Source organism: Squalius cephalus (assembly GCF_949319135.1).
Source record: "Squalius cephalus genome assembly, chromosome: 7".
Classification (NCBI taxonomy): Eukaryota; Metazoa; Chordata; class Actinopteri; order Cypriniformes; family Leuciscidae; genus Squalius; species Squalius cephalus.
The window spans coordinates 39419555-39433345 of record NC_137128.1 but is presented as its reverse complement, the minus strand read 5'-3'; the positions used below and the strand labels follow the sequence as shown (position 1 = coordinate 39433345).

At 38.4% G+C, this 13791-nt stretch overlaps 1 protein-coding gene across 4 annotated transcripts in view; it reads right to left on the bottom strand.

Annotated features, from left to right (window-relative positions):
- Positions 1-13791, bottom strand: part of gpc5c (glypican 5c) — a 123833-nt gene that overhangs the window by 13183 nt on the left and 96859 nt on the right. The window lies entirely within an intron of this gene.

Below are 13791 nucleotides of genomic sequence, written 5' to 3'. Positions count from 1 at the left end.
GTGTATGCTCTGTGAAAGCTGTATGAGTGTGAAAGAAAGTGGTGCTCTGTGTCAAGGAAGATGCTGGGAAATACAGGATTGTTGACCTGAGGTTATCTCTCCATTTAAGATTTATTAAACAGTCTGCAGGGAACCATCTCAGTAGATTAGCACATCATAAACACCCCAAAAAACCTCCAACAATGAGTGAGAAAAAGACTTAGGATAATTATAGTACCTCTTCCCAACAAGCCACATTATTTGAGGTGCCATGTCCGTAGAGGAAATGGTGTGGATTGTGTTACACCCCAAAGTTTAATATTTATGGTTAGGGGTTTGTTCAAATCCACAAAACATGGTGAAGTTTTGTCACAAACCCAGAGCAGATCCATCACTCACACGCCATATAAACATTTCTCTTTGTGGGCAAATGTTTTCATTCAAGAGTGTGTTTCTGGATACACTCGAAGGACATTTCAGCAAAGAACTACATAATGGGATGTAGATATTCCAAACATCAAAACAACACTCTTTGTCCATAATGAGCAGCCCCACTCTCCTGGTTTTTAAAGGGGGAAACAAAGACAAAACAAAACATGCATAGAGACTTGTGGGAGAGAGTTTTTCTCAAACCCAGCCGTTGTTTTTCTGCTATAATCCACAAGTTCTGAGAAGGTGCTTCCCAGCTGTGGCGGCTGCCTGAAGGGGAACATTCCGGGAACATTCAGGGCTGTGTCCAGGATATGGGCAGCTCTCGTCCGCCTTTCCGAGCTTAGGTCCCAATCCCACGGATTACATCTGGATCTCTCGCCCCTGCACGCACGTACCTCTCAACTCCATGCGATGACAACAAACAAGAATGAGAAAGAAAAACTGGTGGCTGTTTCATTATCTGGTGTGGTAATGGCTGAGGGGATTGAGCTAGATATTAACTGACAGACACCGACAGACACTGGTTTCACAGTGTGTCGTGATTTTAAGGGGAAGACCCCTGGCCTGGCCTGTTTGACAGATGTGGACCCAAGTAAGGACGGAAATTGCAACCAGTCTAAGCAATTTCCCGGCCCGCTTTCATCTGTGATCCACAGCAGAGACTCAACAGGTCCTTGGGCCAGGGTGGCCCTGCACACTGCCTTAAAGAAATAGTTTGGCCAAAATAGAAAATTTGTTCATTTACTAATCCTCATGTGGCTGTCAAAATCCAAAAAGGATAATAAAGTACCACAAAAGTAGCACTAAACTAGTCAAGTCTTCTAAAGTTATTTGCAGGTGTTTAACTATTGGCACTTCTGCCTCAGTGGACTTTTAGAAAAAATACCATTCTCATTAGTTTAGTTAATTTGTCTACTAACATTGTACATCAATGGACACACACTACTGTTTCGTGTTTTTTTTTTTTTTAATAAATGAATACTTGTATAAGGCAAGGACGTATTAAATTGATCAAAAGTGACATTAAAGACATTTATAATGTTAAGATTTGTATTTCAAATAACTGCTGTTCTTTTGCTCTTGATATTCATAAAAGAATCCTGTTAAAAAGAAAATGTATCACCATTTCCACAAAAGTATAGAATTAGAATGATTACTGACTGTTATTTTAAATTATAATAATTGCTCACAATATTACTACTTTTCTATATTTTTGATCAAATAAATGCAGTCTAGGTGAGCATAAGAGAAGTCTTCAAAAATCTTACCAACCGCAAACTTGCATAAGCATCACTAAAGAATTACATTTTTTCTTTGTCTTTTTTTCCTGAAAGAAATGGGTGCGATCGGCTTATATATATTGGAGAAGGTTCTTCACATCAGTGACAGAAAACCTGCCATCATTTTTCATGAGGCACAAGCTAATATATGCACAATCATGATTGATCAAGACCATGCCAATGCCATGCATAAGGTGTGATTGATCTAAGGCATGATTTAGAGACGCAGAGCTTATAAACTCATGATGCTTCAATTTAATGTTCCACAATATTTTGTGGAACATTTCAGCTGGCGTGTGTTTTTTAACACACAAATGACAGAGGTCAGCACTTCTGTCAAAAAAGGCTGAATTTTCAGACTCAAAAGGAGAAAGCAGGATCTCAGAGCGTGACTACACAATATCACATGACACTAATGCTTCTGTCTATTCTGCAAAATGCCCCAGTCCAACTGCATGCCCACGTCAGAATGTCAGTGTTGCACATGAGATGTGCCAAACCATGTGTCAGATTCTTTAGCCCTGAGTTTGCACATTTTGGGTTGCAAAAAGAGACTTTATGTGCCAATTTACAAAAACATGCACAATATCATACTAGACCAGCACCATCTTATGTTAGAGACAGTTCACCTACTGTACAGTAACCTGGCTGTATTGTATGTATTTTACAGGACTGTATTTATATATTAACATAGTTTGTTTTGTAAATGTGTCATAAATGTGTCCAACAAATGTGTTAACCTAATAACGGAGCTACAGTGGTATCTACTGTGTTTTTTTACAGAGGAACTTATCAATTAAGTGTTTGCTGGCAAGTGCATGATCAGCATTATTGACTATGTTCTGCTAAAAAGAATATTAAGATGTTGGATTTAGCATAACTAAATATCGTTAGTCAGTGGGGTGCAAATCAAACAGGTACTATGGTATGTTTTTGTAAGTTTTATTTGTCATATTTCTACAATGCCTTGCAGTGTGATTGCAGACAAGAAAAAGACAGGTGTGTGTGTGTAATTGAGAGGGCTCGATGGTCATTAAGGGGCTCATTGGTCATTAAGGTCGCTTTGGGATCTCATTCACACAGTCTGGGCTAATTAAAGACCCGTTAAATTGTTCACTTGGGAACATGACTAAGCACTTTCCCAGACATAGAAAATGATGATTAAATAGAAGTCACAAATGGGCTGCATCCAGTGGCCTTTCAGGCTGATCTGAGACCATGTCACTTTAAGAAAAAAAAATATTGTGTTAAGACATCTGTAAAGGAGCCCGTTTTATATATATAGTTTATTAGTATTTATAAAGCATATATTAACGAATGCAGGACGATATACTACATCCCTTCCTAACTATTAATAAGCAGTAATTAGGAATTCATTGAGGCAAAAGTCATAGTTAATAGTTGGTTAATAGAGAGAATTGGACCCTAAACTAAAGTGTGACCATAATAATAACATAATAATAGCCTAATTATTATAATACAATATTTATATAATAGTTCCTTTCAAAAGTTTGGAAACACCCTAGCCAAGGTGGCAATTTTTTTATTTTGTTTTATAAATATGCATATTTAGTATATTTTATATATTTAGTAGATATAGCAGATTTTTTACCCTTCAAATGTTTGCAAACATATATACACATGATTATGTTATCATTGCAATTTACACCTTTACTACTTAGTGAAAGCACGTATACAAAAATACATTTTAATCAAATATCTTTACTGCAGTTCTACTATGATGGGCAACCAAATGCACAAGAGACATCAAGCAGCGAGTGCCCACAGACAAAATGAAGCCACCAACTAATGAACTATTTAGGCTTCAACCATCTAAGTACTATCAGAAGCTAGTTCTATGGATTTTCAAACACAAAACTGTATATGAAAGAAAATATATGCATGTAGGCTGAATCTGAAAGGCACATTGAACCAAGTTGCAACAGGCTCAATTTCCACCGAACAGGATGATAGCAGTCTTCAGAAATCTTTGGAGATATCAGCGCATGCATGCTTTTCTTCATGTCTTTAGACAGAGCCCTGAGCCCATCAACAGCACAATCACGTAAATAAGGTTGTCATAGAAACGTGGCCTTTACCACAATTAGAAGGAGTGGGACGGATCACGCAGCAGTGGGAAGTGAGAGACGCATGTGGAGCGGGTTGGCCTATCAGTTAGCTGGTGTCAATCACAGGCACGCTACAGGCAGCCGGCGGGCGCTCTGAGCTGAATGCCGCTGGCGAGGGAGGAATCGATAATCGCAGACAGAGAGAAACAGAGAGATACACTGGCGATGTATGAAGGAGGCAGGTAAACGAGGTTATAGGACATACAAAACATGTATAGACACAAATACACACACCTTTCTGTGATGGACGAAGCCTGACATTGATGTAGTTCAGCCAGAAACAAAGCCACCTGTCTCATCACACACTACACAATATAGGAGAGAAAGAACATCTCGCCATCTGTTTTGAGAAAGTATGCAGTTCATTAGGAAGCCATTTTGTAAAAAAGTTTCTTGTCAAGGAGATTGGTTAGAAACCTGTGATATGGAACAATGCTATTTTAGTATTTATTATATAGTTTTATAGTATTTATTCATATTTTGAATGAGCTTTTATTTTTATACTTTCAGTTTTCCAGCTAGCTAACAAGGTAACATTTTTATGTTACGAAAGCTTTTCATCTTACATTTATATTTTATTTCAGCTTTTTAACAGTTAAAGTGAACAATAAAAACACTGCTGTGGAAGTCAAAAATGATTATCAATCAAGAAATGTAATCAAATTAGAAAGTCACCAAAACAAAAGTTTCTCTATACAAGCAGAACTGAAAAATTGAGTCCCGTTCAGGGTGTGAATTTAATTGGCCACACCCATCAGGAACTTGAATTGGAATGACAGAAAGAGGAATTTATCTATTTGTACGGTATTTAAATCTTAAAAAAAAAAAAAAAAGCTTTCAAAACTTTCAAACAAGACTTAGTTCACACTTGGCAGGTTTGGTTCGTTAAGAATTGCGATTGCTCTGTTAGTGCGGTTCAAGTGTGAACGGTGTCATCCGAACCCTGGTGCACACCAAACAAGTGGACCGAGACCCCAGAAAAGATGGGTGTTGCTCTGCTTCCAAACAAACTCTGGTGATATTCGACAGAAATATGAACGCAACACAGACCAAAGAGATCAAAATGAACCAAAAACAGGGCATGAAGTCACAAGATACGCCCCTAAAAACGACAGAATGCTGAAGCGTACTTGTTTTTCTCATCATAGTCGCGATGTTGCCATCACAGTTCGGTACAGGTGTCAGAACTGCGTCTCCTCGCAGCAGATCTTTGTTTGTGTGCAACAGAGAAATTCCTGTCGCTGTTTTGACTCCTTTACACATTTTATAAACTCTTCACGAATTCATAGCTGGTCAAAACGTCATCATACGTAAGCACATACAATGAGCGCATTTAGCCCAGAACACAGTGTTGTTTCAGTCTTAAAAATGACAGTGTGAACATTAATCGAACCAGGACTAAATGTATTATTTTCTTTTTTTGGTCCAGACCAAAAGAACCGAACTACAAGTGTGAACACACCCTTAGTCAGGCCAACATTTTATTTTACTTTATTTTTCTTTTCTTTTCTATAGTTAAAACCAGAGTCATACCAATTTCAATTCATTTAATTCTACTTCCTAACATTCACATTTGATTTGCAATTCCTAATCCTGTTTGCTATACAATTCAAATTTAACAGATAATTCAATAATGTGCCAATGTCTCTAAATGCGGTTTATTATTGTCTATTGTACATTCAAGTCACACATTACTCTACATTAAAATAAGGTGGATAGGAATGGCTGTATATTTAAAAGAAAAATTGCTTGTGATTATCCTCATTTGTAAGTCACGTTGGATAAAAGAATCTGTTGAATGAATAAATGTAAATCACTATTATGCCTAGACATATTCCTCATCAAATCCACTTCCTATGCCATCTCATTTCAGTTTGTCCAAAGCTTCAAACTCAGTCCCTTCTTCCAGATCCAGTCACTGAGGCCCTCTCAGAACCGCTGTTGCCACATTAACGCCGGTTGCTAAGAGACCCAAAAGATTCCGGAATCCCCATGTGCCCCATCCAAGCCCACAGCCATTTAGATGGAGTTCTGCTTTCCCAGCTTCGGTTACTGAGGGAAGGAAATTGGTATTTTGGAGGAGAGGAGAGTACCAGAATGAGAGAGAGAGAGAAAGCAGGAACCCTTAGCTGAAAACATCCCACAATCCATCTTCTGCCATGGTAGCCAAATAGTCAAGCCCATAAACAAAGACAACATGAAGAGTGATCAGCAATAATGAGCTGTTTGAAATGGCCGCCGGCCTTCTTTTGGCCCAACAAAGTAATAAAACAGTTAAAAAGCGACCAGACAGGCGGAATGACTGCGAATAGTGAAGAGAACGAGGCACTTCACCAGTGATTGCTCATTGAAAATGTTGGCCAAACTGCTTCTTGGAAATTCAGTGGGTAGAAACCTGCACAAGGATAACACATTGGCAGAAAACAGTTCACAATAGCTAATTCTGAACGAAATTCCGATTTTTTTTCAGATGGAAGAACAAAAGCAGAGCCATGATGAAGCTATCTGAAGTACATGCCATCTCTGGTCTTGTTATGAAACATTTCTTATCACGTCATGCTCAGCGGTTATCCAATAATTGCTAAACTGTTGGTGTGTCAGCGGTGGCGGATGTTAAGCTTTGGCTGGAGCTTGTCTACAAATTCCACTGAAGTTATAAATCAGTGACGGGTCCGATATGTGGCATCCGTTCCTACGCAACACAAACAAAACTACATTAAACAAGAGACGCCCCACCACTCACAGAATACTAAACGTGAGGATTAGGAAGGTAAATAAAGAGCAATGTGTTCTTCTGTCTCTCGATCTGACGGATGGTGGTCCTGCTGTGGTTTTGCTGAGAATGAATCACAACACCCCACAATCACAACACTCGGTACCGCCTGACATGTTAGCATCATTGTATCCACAACCTTAATGTGATTTGCAACGACATTCCTATCAAACAATTCAGTTTCAGGTTTGGAGTTGAGGTCATCAAGAACATTTGAATCATCATTCATTCCACTATGAGTTCATGGGTTAGCTATGGTTGTGATACTGATAGACGCAACAATTTTAGAAGACTAACTCTTATGTTTTAGCTTATGATTGTTTGATAGAAATGTTTGCAGGACCAACAAAAGATGTTAATCAAGGAAAAGCAGGACGAACATCATGCGTAACCCTTTTTGCTTATGTAATGCAAATGTTTCCAAGTGAAACAGGATGTTCAACAACAAAAAAAGAAAAATATACATAAATATATAAATAATAATTTTATCAAATTGGACAGTTAAAAGTTGCAGTTTCATAACAAAATGGAGCCAATGGACTGAAGATCAGTTATTATAACAATTATTTTTAAAATCTATTCTTATTTTAATATCCATACTAAAATATGTTTTAATTAGTTAAAATATACATACAGAACCATTATTTTTATATATTATATTATATTATTATAATTATTCATTATATATATGTGTGTGTCTGTGTGTGTGTGTGTGTGTGTTGACTTAATAATAATAATATTTTATTATTAATATTAAAACTAATTGTGGTCATGTCCTACATAAAAAAGAAAAGTATTTCCAGAACCAGACCATTTTTTTTTCTTTAGAATAATGGATAAATCGTTCATAATAAGACCTGAATTGCATTAAAAAAAAAAAATCAACAGGGACAATTTTAAGTCTACTTACAAGGAGCAGGAAGATGGTATCACTGTATAAACATGGCATTGCTGATAAATGTAGCAGAACAGCTGTTTGGGCTTGTTATGATACGGGGCATGTGATACTGCCATGAATATCTGTTTCTTCTAAGAACTGAACATTACAGGACAAAAAAATAACATGGTGTATGTGTGCAGTGTCAGCCAAATCCACTGATAAAATACAGCTCAGGGTATGACCTCTGGACCCTGCTCATATCAAACAGTGAGATGTGGCTTAATGATCCAAATGTTCAGCTCCTGTTCTGACACCCTCAATGTGGAACACATCTGCAAATGAATTAGCAACACTGGGGTCAGAAGTTAAAGTATTTAATCACACTGTGCCCGTGGGGCTAGTGCCATGGCCTTGTCGAACTATGCCTCCATCAATTTAAATGCCTCATTGTCATGACGACGGCACCACAGGGCACAGGCTCAGGGGTCAACAGAGAGGCGTTTGATGGCCATCTCGTGATATATTGACCCCTGCGAGAAACGGGATTCAAGGAACCTAAATGGCATGAACGTGATGGAACAGGACGTGGTGTCATAAAGGGGAGACGGAAATGCGAGTGTGAAGAGGATGTGACTGTAGCTAAAATGCAGTTGTGTTGATAAACAGCATCTGTGGTCGATCACAGTCTATATGCAACAGTGCAAAGCTGCTCCAAACAACTGCTACTAAAGGATTGGGTCTCATTTTGGAAAGAAAAGCTTTAAAATCTCAACTGTTACTCAGGACAACAATAAGATTTCATTGAGAGATAATGGAGAGTTTGCCTTAAGTTAAATCTTCCTCTCCTGAGAAAAAAGCCTAATAATCTCATCTGAGTCTCCTTTAGAGTTTAGGAACAGGAGATCAAACTGTGCTCAGATTTGCAAATACCAAAAAGAAGTCAGATCTTATTTCAAACATGGCAACTCTTGGAATAGTTTTAGCATGTTATTGAATATGGTGATGTTAATGTATTTGGTCTTGGCGGACTAGATCTGTACGCTGTTGCTGCTGTTGATTATTGCTGCTGCTGCTGCAGAGAAAATATGGACTTGCTACTGCTAATAGATACACAGACTCACTGCTGTGAGCATGTAAGATATGCTGCTGCTGCATAAACAGACATAAATAAATCCTGTAGCAGATCTAGGCAGGTGGAGCTGGGGGAGGTGGAGGGTTTCAGAGGAACTCTGATAGCGGGTTGCAGGACTATCTTACAACAAACACTGAACCAGACTATTTAAATGCTGAGCAAGCAATCTCATTAAAAATTTAAATAAATAAATAAATAAATAACCGTTTGATATGCAACTCTTTAAATCACAAAAGTTACTGCTACCTAAGAGTTGAAATTCTCAAAAAGTTGATACTCTAAAACATCTTTAGCACATCTGCACATTGAGATGTTTCAGCATAATCTATGAAAACACCTTCTGCTGGCAAACAACACATCCAGAGCACCTATCATAACATCTAACCCTGAGAACTGTGCGTCTTCTTCCAAAAGACAGTTTGAGGAAAAACAGACAGCTTATTTCTTTTGGTCAGCAGGTTCACTTGAGTATTACGACCAGGTGCTGAAACAAAAGACACCTTCAGCTTAAAGCCCCCCATGTCGATTTACTTCTGAGGTAAATAAATAAAGAGACATGAGTGTGTGCTCTTCATACGATAGTAGCAGAGAAAGGGTGGTGTGCTCTGGTTCCACAAGTTTACATATTTACAGATAAGCACCGTGGCAAAACTGGGCATGTGTTTGGCCTGGCATGTGCAACCAGAAACAGAGGAAGAAAGCAAACCAAGAGGGAACTGGAAGGAAAGAGAGAGCAGAAGTTGGCTTTGTCTTGCATAAAAACAGATGCAGTAGCTGCAGTACCAAAACCAAAAACATTTCCAAGACTGGAGGTCTAATCGCATTGACCCCTCTTCTCTCTCACTCTTTATGCCCCTGAGCAGTTGTTTTCTACAGCAGTTGCTCTGTTGTGGTAGATTGCAGTGTTGTCTATTTGCCAGATTCACTCTCTAACTGTCAGAAAATCAACATTTTACACATTACATAGAAAAGTGGCAGGTGTTATATTAGTGTGCATTTACACTCCAAGACTTAATGCACAGATCTATTTTGACACACAGGATTACATTTTTTTTTGCATCATACGTTGTCATCAATCGCCTAGTTTATGGCTTCAATCCCGCATTTAAATATGGTTGCCAATCCAGAAACTATGCAGTGTGTGTCTAGAGAGAAAAGAAGTTTTATTCAAATTGTGAATGGATTGTAAACAGAAAGCAAGCAAAGAGCGCTCCCTTGAAGCTGTCAATAAGTTCATTGAGCTCCTGCAAAAACACCCGTTATAATCAATAAAGTTGTCTATGCTGTCCAATAAATCTCTAATTTACATTGTGTTTACAATTTGTTGGTTATACACTCTTAAAAGTAAAAGTTCTTTACTGGCATCTATGGTTTCATAAAGAACCTTTAACATCCATTGAGCTGACCGGATTGGTCATTTGGCTCACATGCTCTGTGATTAGTTGATTTGTTAATAGAAACCTTTGGTGGTCTTCACAGAGCACTCAAACAAATACACACGGGAGCGTTAAAAAAGCATCCGCCTACCAGCTGTCATAGCCACGTGACAAAAAAGGGGAGTGAAATTGTCTTTATAAGTGAAACTTTTAACATTATCGCATAATATTCCCTAAATGTATATTGTCAGCAAATATATCACACTAGGGCCAGATTTACTAAACAGGGCAAATTAGCGTGAGAGCGCAATTCCAAAAAAGCACCAATAGTAGTGGAAGTTCTGCGTGTGATCTACAGTACTGACGACATGCAAAATAAAGAACACAGGATCATTTCCATAATGACCAACACAATCTACCAAGAGCAGCGCAAATTAGTGTCTGCTTTAAGACATGCTTTTTTTGGGCGTTAAATAATGGCGCAATTACCAGTAAATTGACAAGCGCAAACATTAGTAAATCACCTTGCATGATTCATGTACATACTCTCCTCTCATAAATTTTGCATCTGAAAGGGAAACTTCTAAATAAATGCATATGTAATAAGGTCAGATGCAAAAAAAAAAAAAAACCTTTCCACACATCTTCAGAGCTAATTTTTCACTGCATGTCTTTAGTAAATCCTGACAGTAGTTTTTTTTAACACCAAAATGGTTTGCGCTGGTGGAAACTGTTAGTAGATCTGGCCCATAATGTATCGCCCAGCCATACTAACAGCTAATGTATAACTTAATGAATAGCTATAGACCTCCATGATTGTGGCAGTTTTACAAAACAATATGTGCTGAAATGTGCTGTTCAAACTGTTTAAATGATCAGAGACTCCTGTTAAAATTTTTCAGACATTTAATTTTTCAAAAGATAAATAAAACTGTCTGCACACTTGAATCCTTTCAGCAAATTTAATAGCCAAGCTTTCGGTCAAACGACCATCCTCAGGGCATTTAATTTTTGACACAAAGTCTCAGACAGAGGCTATGTTTACACTGTGAGTTTTTGGGATTGACAAATGCATTTACTTACAGGTGTCTTGAAATGTCCCGTTCAAACAGCAACTTACAATAGTATCTCGAATACTGTCTGTATGAACATGCAACGGGAGTCAAGCCTGTATTCTTTTACCAGTACACATAATGACAGTGACCAAAGTAATATCAAAGATGGCAATGTCCATAAAACTGAAAAGTGTTATTACTTTTAATATGACAAGAGTCCAATTGAGCCGTCAAATCTTCATTAACCATCAACAGCTTTTATATCTGGGAGAAGAGCGGAGCATTTGAGTCACGCATAGAACTCAAAACTGATGGGAACAGTGACTGGATCTAAAACCTTCAGATGACACAGCTCATATATCTGTTGCTTTAAGTCACCAAAACCATTACATGAAAACCGGCAACACACTGTAGACGCGGGTTTGTATCGCGCAGAGCGGCTCGTACTGTATGACATGACAGACAACTAGTTTTCCAGTCCAGTCCGGTTATGTTCACACAGCTGAGAACTGTAGTGGATTTTTCCCTAAACCTAACTATCTGGGGCGTCTCCAAATCGACACCCAACTGATCTTAATATCTGTGGCATCTCCAAATCGACACCAATACCTTATTCTGGGGCGTGTGCAAATCGACACCCAATTCCTTAAACTGAGACGTCTACTAATCGACACCCAATACCTTTATACTCTAGCTCTTGCGTCTTCAGTCGACAACTGGCCGAGTTTCTAACTAACTTGCTTCCCTAAACTAGCTTCCTGCGCAGGAATAAATCGACAAACAGACCTGCAAATGTCCTTTAAATGCTTTAATCACGGCCAGGAGATCTTCCCGAGCAGTTCTCAGGGAATCTCTCCCAAGAAGCAAAGCCGGAGGATCTCAGACAAATTCCATTGAGAATCCCACCGTAAAACACAGATACAACAGTTTTTATAGAATCAAGAAAACAAATAAGACTAACATGTCACCTTCAATATGATTGGTTCAATTGGTTCAAAAGCCCCAACCTTTTTCCTCTGTCACTGGCACAAGCAAACTCTGTTTTAATGATGACTTCATTTGTTAATCACAAGATTCTAACAGACTGTCTAGTTTCATTTCCCAAACTACAGTATGTTATTTATACATACATACGCACACAGTCAAAGTCACAAGTTTTCCATTTGTTTCGTACAGTACATCCTGTTCAAATGTTAGATGTTAAATAAGGTTAGATGTTAGAAACATGGTTAGTTTAATATACAGTTTAAAATTTCTACGACAGAATGCAGTTGTAAGTCCTGAAAATGTACGGGTGTGAGTTTGGTTATAGACTGCGGTTGTCACTCCTGTAAGTAACTGAATTGTGTGTGAACATAACCGTATTAAAGGAACAGTTCACTAAAAAAATGTAAATTCTGTCATCATTTACTTACTGTACCATCAAGTTGTTTCAAACTTGTATGAATTTCTTTCTTCTGCTGAACACAAAAGAAGATATTTTGATTAATGTCGGTAACCAAACAGTTGATGGACCCCCTTGACTTCCATAGTATTTCAATGGGGTACATCAACTTTTTGTGGTTACCGACATTCTTCAAAATATCTTCCTTTGTGTTCAGCAGAAGAAAGAAATTCATACAGGTTTGAAACAACTTGAAGGCGAGTAAATGATGACAGAATTTTTGATTTTTAAGTGAACTATTCCTCAAAATACAGTCAAATACAGAGCTAACAACCGTATTGTGCTGCTGTGTGAATGCGACCAGTATGTGTTTGAGTTTCAAATCTTTTAAGTGCACTGCCATAACAGCTGGTCTTGCTGTCTGAGAGATGTGATCAATGCTACAGGTGTCAGACATTTTAAAGTCAGACCTGTGGCCTTTGGAGAAATGCAGAATGATGGATGAGCAGCATTCTTCATAGCTCGTCTCCCCTCCCAAACACTTTTGCTCTCACTGACCTAGTCTCTTTCTACCCTGGAATGTTTTTCAGCTGCTGATAAAGGGATGTCCTCTTCTCTTCATGTACCCTGTTTTTTTGATGTGTGGCACCCTGAAGCGCTAATCGAAGATTAGGGGAAATTGGTGCGGGAGAGCAAGATGGCTGCTGGAAGGCCCAGCGGGGTGATTTTAGTGACGAGTGAAGATTGGGTTTCAAAGTGGTTGAGAAATGCTACAGAGACGAGGTCTACGCTGAACCCGTGGGTCATGTGTTATGGCTCTGAGCAGAAAAGAAAGGCCATTTTACCGATGATGGAATGGTAGGTACCACCTCAGCACCTGCATTTGAGACAGTCTGAGAAGGTCATACAATCTCTCTGTACCCCTGGGTGGTCTCTGTGGTCATTTCAACACCTGAGAATACGGATGACATCATGTGACTGTTTGTGAGGTCTAGAAGGCTCCTTTTAGCATTTGCTTTGGACCTAAAATTCTTTTCCATGCAACTACTTACACTAACATTACTAATCTCAACACATCCTGGATATAAATAGGTAACAAGGAGGTCCATAACCATTCTTATTCATCTCAACAGCAGTTGCTCGGCTGCTGCAGGATTGCAGATTGTATTGTTCCAGATGTACAATACCAGTGAAAAGTTTGGGGTCGGTTTTTTTATGTTTTTGAAAGTCTCTTATGCTCACCAAGGCTTCATTTATTTGATCAAAATAAGTATTATTGTGAAACAGAATTACAATGTAAAATAATTATTTTAAAATGTAATTTATTCCTGTGATGCAAAGCTAAATTTTCAGCGTCATTACTCCAGCCTT